The sequence below is a fragment of the Zingiber officinale genome, chromosome 3B (genome assembly GCF_018446385.1).
Source record: "Zingiber officinale cultivar Zhangliang chromosome 3B, Zo_v1.1, whole genome shotgun sequence".
Lineage (NCBI taxonomy): Eukaryota > Viridiplantae > Streptophyta > Magnoliopsida > Zingiberales > Zingiberaceae > Zingiber > Zingiber officinale.
Window position 1 is genome coordinate 71,294,877 of NC_055991.1, and position 10,066 is coordinate 71,304,942.

Here is a 10,066-nt window from a genome sequence, read left to right on the forward strand (position 1 = left end):
GGAGGAAAGGATCTAGGCCGAGTCACAAACACGGCCGTGTAAAGAATCCCGAGAGGAAAGATGGAAAGGCCGTGTTCCAGAAATGGCCGTGCTAGGAATCCAGAGAAGGAAGAGGGAGAGGCCGTGTGGATTTACACGGCCCGTGTAAAGAATCCTGAGAGGAAAGATGGGGAGGCCGTGTAGATCTACACGGCCCGTGTGGGAGAACTATTAAAGTCTTCTTCTTACCTAGCACGGCCAGATCTTGGCCGTGTTCCGCACACCCCCAACTCTCCAAAACATATCTTTCTCTCCCTTTCTCTTAAAAACTCCTATCTAATCTCTCAAGATCTCTTAGATCCGATTCTCCTCCTCTCTAAGACTTGGACTTTTTGTTCTCTTAACCTAAGATCTCTTGTTCTTTGAAGTTTTGTTCTTTGAGTTCCACAACTCTAGATAATTCTTCCCCTATCTAAACTCATTAAGATGTCCAATATTTTGAAGAGACTTCGCAAAGGAGGTGTTGGATCCAGTGGAGACAAGGAGAAGGAGCCATCAAGGGACAAAGGAAAACAACCAGTGAAGGGCAAAGGCAAAAGAACTTCACGCAACGAAGGTAATGACAATGAATTCAATATTGTGTTTAGAAATGATGATCAAGTAACTGGACTTGCAATTCTTGTCAATAGAAAGATTGTGTGTACTAGATATATGGACCCCAACTGTTCTTGATATGCTTGGAATTAGGGAAGATGTAGATTTGATGATTGGGTTTTTGGATTGGGGTGATATTATGTACACGCATTTGCCTACATATCCTCGTCTTGTTTTGGAATTTTTAAGTTCATTGGATGTCCATTTTACAAATGAAGATGATTATTTTGGAAAAATCTCTTTTAGATTAATGAATCAAGAATTTCTATGGGCATTTAGTGACTTTAATTCTTGTTTTGGAATAACCACCGGTAGCCCTCGTAGGTTTGATCCAAGGTTTAATTGGAATCATTTTTGGAATGCAATAACTGGGTTAGATCAACCTTATGAGCCTTCAAGAGCTAAGGCCTCCCATATGCAAAACCCCATCTTTAGGTACCTACATAGAGTCATGAGTAAAACTATTTTTGGTAGGGGAGAGAGTGATGGGGTGGTTAAGAAAATAGAGCTTTATGCTTTATGGGCTATGCTTTATAAGGTTGAATTTGACTCTGGTTTTCATTTTGTTCAAACCTTATTGAGATCGGCTAGGGCATCATCAGGATCAATTGTTTTTGGTGGTTTGATTACCCGAATAGCTTGTAATTTAAATCTTGATGTTGATGGGTTGGAAATAATTCATGGTAATGACATGATTGACATTGATACGTGTCTTGCTATGAAAATGATCGTTCGGGATGAGAATGGTTTCGCGTTTCCTAGGAGGAGTGGTTCTCCTTTACCTCTTCCTTTTCCTGAACGAACTACTATTCGTAACCGGGCTAATTGGGTAATTTCTGAGTTAGATTTTGAGGATAACCCTTCTATACCTAGAGACACTGAGCCACATCATGAGCCCTCGTCATCTGGACATACGCAGCCTTCTAGTTTCATGGAGCCTGCTAGGCATTCTTTTGCATATGGCACGGGATCTTCTAGGTTCGATTTTTCAGATTTTCGTACGTCTCTAGAATCACTTCATGAGAAGCAAGATTCCCAACGAAAAATGTTGGAGGGGCGCTTCTCTTTATCTGATGATCAGTTTAGGGAGGTACAAAATCATTTTCAGTTTACGAGGAATTTTCAAGGTCAAGTGGCTGAGTTTGTGCAGGATTATGATACTGATCAGGCTAGGATGAGAGATTTTATGCAGAGTATGACGCTTACTAGCCAACAAGTTGATGCTTTATATGAGTATCATAGATCCTTGGGTGAGATTCCAGGTTTTCCTAGTTTTCCTATTGGCCAACCACGTCGTAGACCTCCTTTCCCTCGTCCACCTCCACCTCCTCCACCATACTGATTTCATCGAGACGATGAAAAGTTTAAGTCTGGGGGGGTGTCATGTATTGTTTAGTTTGGTTTTCAGTTATTAGTTTTTGATTAGTTTTTCATGTTGGTTCTTATTTTCATTGTTTGTTGCTTTATTTTGCTTGTTTTTCAAATAATCATGGCAAAAAATTTTGAGAACATCAAATCTTCACTTATATGCTTTCTTGGATTCAAGTGAAATGTTAGCACGATTATTGTCTCGATTCATGATGTTCGCATGATGCTACTAGTAAACTTTGTGTAGTTCTTTTTTCTATCTTGGGAAGCATTAATAAGCTAAGAATCTTATGGTGATGAGTTTTAGTTTTGGTTCAACCTTAAGGATTTTATCTTCACTACACTTGTGCTTGATGCTTGAATAGTTGATGTCATTGAAATAGTCATGATTCATCTTGTTTGCTTAGTACTTGGTTTCCATGGTGATTTCTCAACTTTCATTTTGGTTACTGGATGAGGCTCAAATCATTAAAGCTCATTTGGAAAAATCAAAATATCCCAACATGTGTGCTAAAAGTATATTTGTGAATAAGTTTTGCACAATGCAAACACTTATAAAAAAAAAAAATGAACAATAAGGGATATAAAAAACAGTTGTCATGAGTGGAATCTAGCAAGTCACCCCTTTGAGACCGAGTTAGGTTACTGGGGAAATGACTGTTTAGTTTCTCTTGAGATTGAGCACACCTTTGAGACCTTGGGTTAGTTGAGAAATATGAACCAAGTGAATGGTAAGTAAGTGCCTATCACTGGTTACTTGTCTTTCACTGGAAACATTAGGAATTCAAATTTGATGACGACTTGACTAGGACATGGATTGAAACTTGAAGGGTGTTGAGTTACTTTTACACCGCGCACAAGATTCTTATGCTTGAACCATACTTTACTTATTTCCATGATCAAGCTTGTTAATGAAACTTTTTGATAGAGTTAGGAAAGTCCACTGGGTTTTATGAATGTGTTATAGAACTTATGAATTTAGATTGCAGCATTTTGCTTGAGGACAAGCAAAGGTTTAAGTCTGGGGGTGTGATGTGCGTAGATTATATACTCTTTTATGCATGTTTTTACGCACATTTACATACTTTGAGCATGCTTGATCTATGCATTTGTATACTTCCAGCTTTCCTTTTAGCATATTTACTCTTTTGGTTCGGAGATCTGCTTTTTGTGCATTTACTGTACGCAGGAGTCGATTTGGTGAAGAATTTACATCTTTGGGCAAGCCTTGGAGGAAACAAAAGGGAGAAAGCACCAGGCCGTGTACCTCACACGGCCCTGCATTGGTATGGAGCTCGGGTCGTGTGGGTTTTGGCACAAGCAGAAGAGGAAGATGACATGGCCGTGTGAACCTCACACGGCCGTGTCAAGATTTGAAGCCAACCAGAGCAGAAGCCTGACATGGCCGTGTGGATCTACACGGCCGTGTGAGGTTTCCAGAGACCAAGCAGGCTGTGGCCGTGTGCACCACACGGTCGTGTAGCATTTCCAGAGAGCAGAAGGGTTCTGGCCGTGTGAAGTCACACGGCCATGTAGCTTTGGCAGAGAGGGAACTGGACATGGCCGTGTGAATCTCACACGGCCGTGTCACGGGGCCGTGTGGCGCCCGAATCCCTCCTCTATTTAAACCCTCCTTCATGATTTGAAAGGGGATCTCTCCCCCTTTGGGAGAAAGCAAGATTTGGTGGTTTCCTCCCATTCTTGGGAGGATTTCTGGGCGATTCTAAGGGAGATCTCGACGATTTCGACTCCGGAGCGAGGATTGGATCCGAAGACAAGGCTTCTTTGTAGATAAGTTTTCTCTTTCCCCCTCTTCTTGTTTTCTTGGATTGGGGATTCAAGGAATGCTTGTAATCTCTATTCTTTCGGGTTTTCTTCCTCGATTCATGGAGTAGATCTTGTATTCTAGGATTAAGGGAGTATTTGTATGATGGATTGATGTAATCTCTTATGGATTTGCCATTTTCTTGTTTCAATGACATTATCTTGCTTGTATCAATTAGATCTTGAATGATTGATGGTGGTTTGTGCTTAATTCTCATTCTTGATTGATTGTTTGGATTTCTTATGGACTTGGTAAGGATAAACTCTCACTCGATCATCCGAGGGATCCACGTGACAGGTGCAAGCCCGTGTAAGGAAATTTGAGAGATAATCTTGAAGAGGAAATAGGAATATTTAAGAGAGTAGGATGGATTCTATGATTAGCTTCTTGTATCTTTATAGATTAATAAGTGGTGGGCTTCTATGTTGATATCCGAGGAAGGCATAGTAATAGGTGCGCTTCTGTGTAAGGACAACGTAGGTTCATGTCTCATTAATCCTATTTAGATACATTTCTCAGTCCTTAGCCTGTTGTCTATTGCAAGAGGGAACCGGCAACTTTCTACATGTTTGGCAATTGAGGAATAAGAATTGGTGAACCATTTACATTCAAGAAATCTTACAAAGAAACCGAAACTCCTTGAATCTCCCTTTATCATAACCCAAAACACTAAACTCTTGTTTGTTGATCTCTAATATTAGATTTGTTTACCTTTACTTTGCTTTTGAAACGATTGGATAGTTGTTTAGCTAATTCGCATTGAGACATTTCTAGTGCTTATTCCAGTCCCTGTGGATACGATAATCTTTTATATTACTTGCGACATTTCCGTACACTTGCGGAGAATAACAAAATGTTAGCACGAACATTGTCTTGATTCATGGTGTTCGAATGATGCTAGTAGTAAACTTTGTGTAGTTCTTTTTTCTATCTTGGGAAGCATTAATAAGCTGAGAATCTTATGGTGATGAGTTTTAGTTTTGGTTCAACCTTAAGGATTTTATTTTCACTACACTTGTGCTTGATGCTTGAATAGTTGATGTCATTGAAATAGTCATGATTCATCTTGTTTGCTTAGTACTTGGTTTCCATAGTGATTTCTCAACTTTCATTTTGGTTACTGGATGAGGCTCAAATCATTAAAGCTCATTTGGAAAAATCAAAATATCCCAACATGTGTGCTAAAAATTACATTTGTGAATAAGTTTTGCACAATGCAAACACTTGTAATAAAATAAAAAAAAAATAAGGGATATAAAAAACAGTTGTCATGAGTGGAATCTAGCAAGTCACCCCTTTGAGACCGAGTTAGGTTACTGGGGAAATGACTGCTTAGCTTCCCTTGAGATTGAGCACACCTTTGAGACATTGGGTTAGTTGAGAAATATGAACCAAGTGAATGGTGAGTAAGTGCCTATCACTGGTTACTTGTCTTTCACTGGAAACACTAGGAATTCAAATTTGATGACGACTTGACTAGGACATGGATTGAAAATTGAAGAGTGTTGAGTTACTTTTACACTGTGCACAAGATTCTTATGCTTGAACCATACTTTACTTGTTTCTATGATCATGCTTGTTAATGAAACTTTTTGATAGAGTTAGGAAAGTGCACTAGGTTTTATGAATGTGTTGTAGAACATATGAATTTAGACTGCGGCATTTTGCTTGAGGACAAGCAAAGGTTTAAGTCTGGGGGTGTGATGTGCGTAGATTATATACTCTTTTATGCATGTTTTTACGCACATTTACATACTTTGAGCATGCTTGATCTATGCATTTTTATACTTCCAGCTTTCCTTTTAGCATATTTTCTCTTTTGGTTCGGAGATCTGCTTTTTGTGCATTTTTTTTGTACACTGGAGTCGATTTGGTGAAGAATCTACATCTTTGGGCAAGCCTTGGAGGAAACAAAGGGAGAAGTCACCAGGCCGTGTACCTCACACGGCCCTGCACTGGTATGGAGCTCGGGCCGTGTGGAGTTTGGCACCAACAGAAGAGGAAGATGACATGGTCGTGTGAACCTCACACGGCCGTGTCAAGATTTGAAGCCAACCAGAGCAGAAGCCTTACATAGCCGTGTGGATCTACACGGTCGTGTGAGGTTTCCAGAAAGCAAGCAGGTTGTGGCCGTGTGCACCACACGGCCGTGTAGCATTTCCAGAGAGCAGAAGGTCCTGGCCGTGCGAGTCACACGGCCGTGCAGCTTTGGCAGAGAAGGAACTGGACATGGCCGTGTGAATCTCACACGGCCGTGTCACGGGGCCGTGTGGCGCCCGATTCCCTCCTCTATTTAAACCCTCCTTCATGAATTGAAAAGGGATCTCTCCCCCTTTGTGAGAAGGCAAGATTTGGTGGTTTCCTCCCACTCTTGGGAGGATTTCTGGGCGATTCTAAGGGAGTTCTTGATGATTTCGACTCCGGAGCGAGGATTGGATCCGAAGACGAGGCTTCTCCGTAGATAAGTTTTCTCTTTCCCCCTTTTCTTGGTTTCTTGGATTGGGGATTTAAGAAATGCTTGTAATCTTCATTTCTTCGGATATTCTTCCTCGATTCATGGAGTAGATCTTGTATTCTAGGATTAAGGGAGTATTTGTGTGATGGATTGATGTAATCTCTTGTGGATTTGCCATTTTCTTGTTTCAATGACATCGTCTTGCTTGTATCAATTAGATCTTGAGTGAGTAATGATGATTTGTGCTTAATTCTCATTCTTGATTGATTGTTTGGATTTCTTGTGGACTTTGTAAAGATAAACTCTCACTCGATCATCCGAGGGATCCACGTGACAGGTGCAAGCCCGTGTAAGGACGTTTGAGAGATAATCTTGAAGAGGAAATAGGAATATTCAAGAGAGTAGGATGGATTTTGTGATTAGTTTCTTGTATCTTGATAGATTAATAAGTTGTGGGCTTCTATGTTGATATCCGAGGAAGGCATAGTAATAGGTGCGCTTCTGTGTAAGGACAACGTAGGTTCACGTCTAATTGATCATGTTTAGATACATTTCTCAGTCCTTAGCCGGTTATCTATTGCAAGAGATAACCGGAAACTTTCTACAAGAGTTTGGCAATTGAGGGATAAGAATTGGTGAACCATTTACATTCAAGAAATCTTACAAAGAAACTGAAACTCCTAGAATCTCCCTTATCATAACCCAAAACACTAAACTCTTGTTTGTTGATCTATAATATTAGATTTGTTAACCTTCACTTTGCATTTGAAACGATTGGATAGTTGTTTAGCTAATTCGCATTGAGACATTTCTAGTGCTTATTCCAGTCCCTGTGGATACGATAATCTTTTATATTACTTGCGACATTTCCGTACACTTGCGGAGCGTGACAAGTTTTTTGTGATGTGCGTAGATTATATACTCTTTTATGCATGTTTTTACGCACATTTACATACTTTGAGCATGCTTGATCTATGTATTTTTATACTTCCAGCTTTCCTTTTAGCATATTTACTCTTTTGGTTCGGAGATCTGCTTTTTGTGCATTTTTTTATACACAGGAGTCGATTTGGTGAAGAATCTACATCTTTGGGCAAGCCTTGGAGGAAACAAAGGGAGAAGTCACCAGGTCGTGTACCTCACACGGCCCTGCACTGGTATGGAGCTCGGGCCGTGTGGAGTTTGGCACCAACAGAAGAGGAAGATGACATGGTCGTGTGAACCTCACACGGCCTTGTCAAGATTTGAAGCCAACAAGAGTAGAAGCCTTACATGGCCGTGTGGATCTATACGGCCGTGTGAGGTTTCCAGAAAGCAAGCAGGCTGTGGCCGTGTGCACCCCACGGCCGTGTAGCATTTCCAGAGAGCAGAAGGTCCTGGCAGTGCGAGTCACACGGGCGTGCAGCTTTGGCAGAGAAGGAAATGGACATGGCCGTGTGAATCTCACACGGTCGTGTCACGGGGCCGTGTGGCGCCCGATTCCCTCCTCTATTTAAACCCTCCTTTATTTAAACCCTCCTTCATGAATTGAAAAGGGATCTCTCCCCCTTTGGGAGAAGGCAAGATTTGGTGGTTTCCTCCCACTCTTGGGAGGATTTCTGGTCGATTCTAAGGGAGTTCTTGACGATTTCGACTCCGGAGCGAGGATTGGATCCGAAGACGAGGCTTCTCCGTAGATAAGTTTTCTCTTTCCCCCTTTTCTTGGTTTCTTGGATTGGGGATTTAAGAAATGCTTGTAATTTTCATTTCTTCGGATATTCTTCCTCGATTCATGGAGTAGATCTTGTATTCTAGGATTAAGGGAGTATTTGTATGATGGATTGATGTAATCTCTTGTGGATTTGCCATTTTCTTGTTTTAATGACATCGTCTTGCTTGTATCAATTAGATCTTGAGTGAGTAATGATGATTTGTGCTTAATTCTCATTCTTGATTGATTGTTTGGATTTCTTGTGGACTTTGTAAAGATAAACTCTCACTCGATCATCCGAGGGATCCACGTGACAGGTGCAAGCCCGTGTAAGGACGTTTAAGAGATAATCTTGAAGAGGAAATAGGAATATTCAAGAGAGTAGGATGGATTTTGTGATTAGTTTCTTGTATCTTGATAGATTAATAAGTTGTGGGCTTCTATGTTGATATCCGAGGAAGGCATAGTAATAGGTGTGCTTCTGTGTAAGGACAACGTAGGTTCACGTCTAATTGATCATGTTTAGATACATTTCTCAGTCCTTAGCCGGTTATCTATTGCAAGAGAGAACCGGCAACTTTCTACAAGAGTTTGGCAATTGAGGGATAAGAATTGGTGAACCATTTACATTCAAGAAATCTTACAAAGAAACCGAAACTCCTAGAATCTCCCTTATCATAACCCAAAATACTAAACTCTTGTTTGTTGATCTATAATATTAGATTTGTTTACCTTCACTTTGCATTTGAAACGATTGGATAGTTGTTTAGCTAATTCGCATTGAGACATTTCTAGTGCTTATTCCAGTCCCTGTGGATACGATAATCTTTTATATTACTTGCGACATTTCCGTACACTTGCGGAGCGTGACAAGTTTTTGGCGTCGTTGCCGGGGACTGCGCTATAACATTAGGAATTATCAATTGAGTTAGACTAAACATAACATTTGTTTTCCTTTCATATTGCATAGTTGTAACTAATCATTAGATTTCTGTTTTTATTTTCTTGTATAACTCTTACTTCTTGTTAATTTTTTTTGTACAATTTCAATTCTGTATTTTTTATTCTCTTACTTTTCTTTTTCTGTTGAATTGTCATTTTCTATCTTGTTCTTGTGTATGCGAAGATCTAACTTTGTAGGGGAATTCTTTCCTTTTGACCCTGAGATTGACAGAACTTTCCATAAAAAAAGAATTCTGCAAAGGCAAATTGAAGAACAGGAACATTTGAACATGGCGAATAGACCACTCAAGGATTATGCAGCACCTTATGCAAGAGGTTTTCAATCTAGTATTTCAAGACCTCCAGTGGAAGCTATTAACTTTGAGATCAAACCCGCAATTATATCTATGGTGCAGCAGAACCAATTTGGTGGAGGACCTCATGAAGACCCCAATCAACACTTAGAGGTCTTTTATGTAATATGTGGTACCATGAAAATGAATGGAGTTCCTTCAGAAGCAGTTAGATTGTTATTATTTGGGTTTTCCTTAAGAGATAGGGCAAAGCAATGGCTGAATTCTTTGGCCCCTAATAGCATCACCACTTGGGAGCAGTGTGAGCAACAGTTTCTTGATAAATTCTATCCACCAAGCAAAATAGCTCATATGAGGAATTTAATTGCAAGCTTCAAGCAAACTGACTCAGAATCTCTTTTTGAAGCATGGGATAGATATAATAGTATGCTCAGACAATGCCCACATCATGGGTTGGAAAGATGGTTAGTGTTGCACACTTTTTACAATGGTATCAACTATCATACCAAAGTGTCCCTTGATTCAGCTGCTGGAGGGGCACTTATGAATAAAAGTTTAGATGAAGCTGAAGATATTATTGACAGTGTAGCACAAAATCATCATCAATGGGCAAATGAAAGAAGTTGTGGCTATTCTTCTGTAAACCCAACAATTAAAGCATCAAGGAAGTTTGATGTAGATGCAGTCACTCTTTTGTCTGCAAAATTGGACGCTCTTACAAAGAAATTTGAAAATATGGGGACTAGTGCTAATATGGTCAATGCTATTAGTACATCTTGTGAAGTATGTGGGAGTTCAGAGCACTCAAATGACTCATGTCCATTGGGAGCTATCACTGC

The 10,066-nt window shown here is 40.1% G+C and overlaps 1 non-coding gene across 1 annotated transcript; it reads right to left on the bottom strand.

Moving 5' to 3' along the window:
- Window positions 1-9,576: 9,576 nt before the first annotated feature.
- LOC121968894 lies at window positions 9,577-9,682 on the bottom strand. The gene has a single exon (XR_006108412.1). It is a non-coding gene; the product is annotated as a small nucleolar RNA R71 (small nucleolar RNA).
- Window positions 9,683-10,066: the final 384 nt, after the last annotated feature.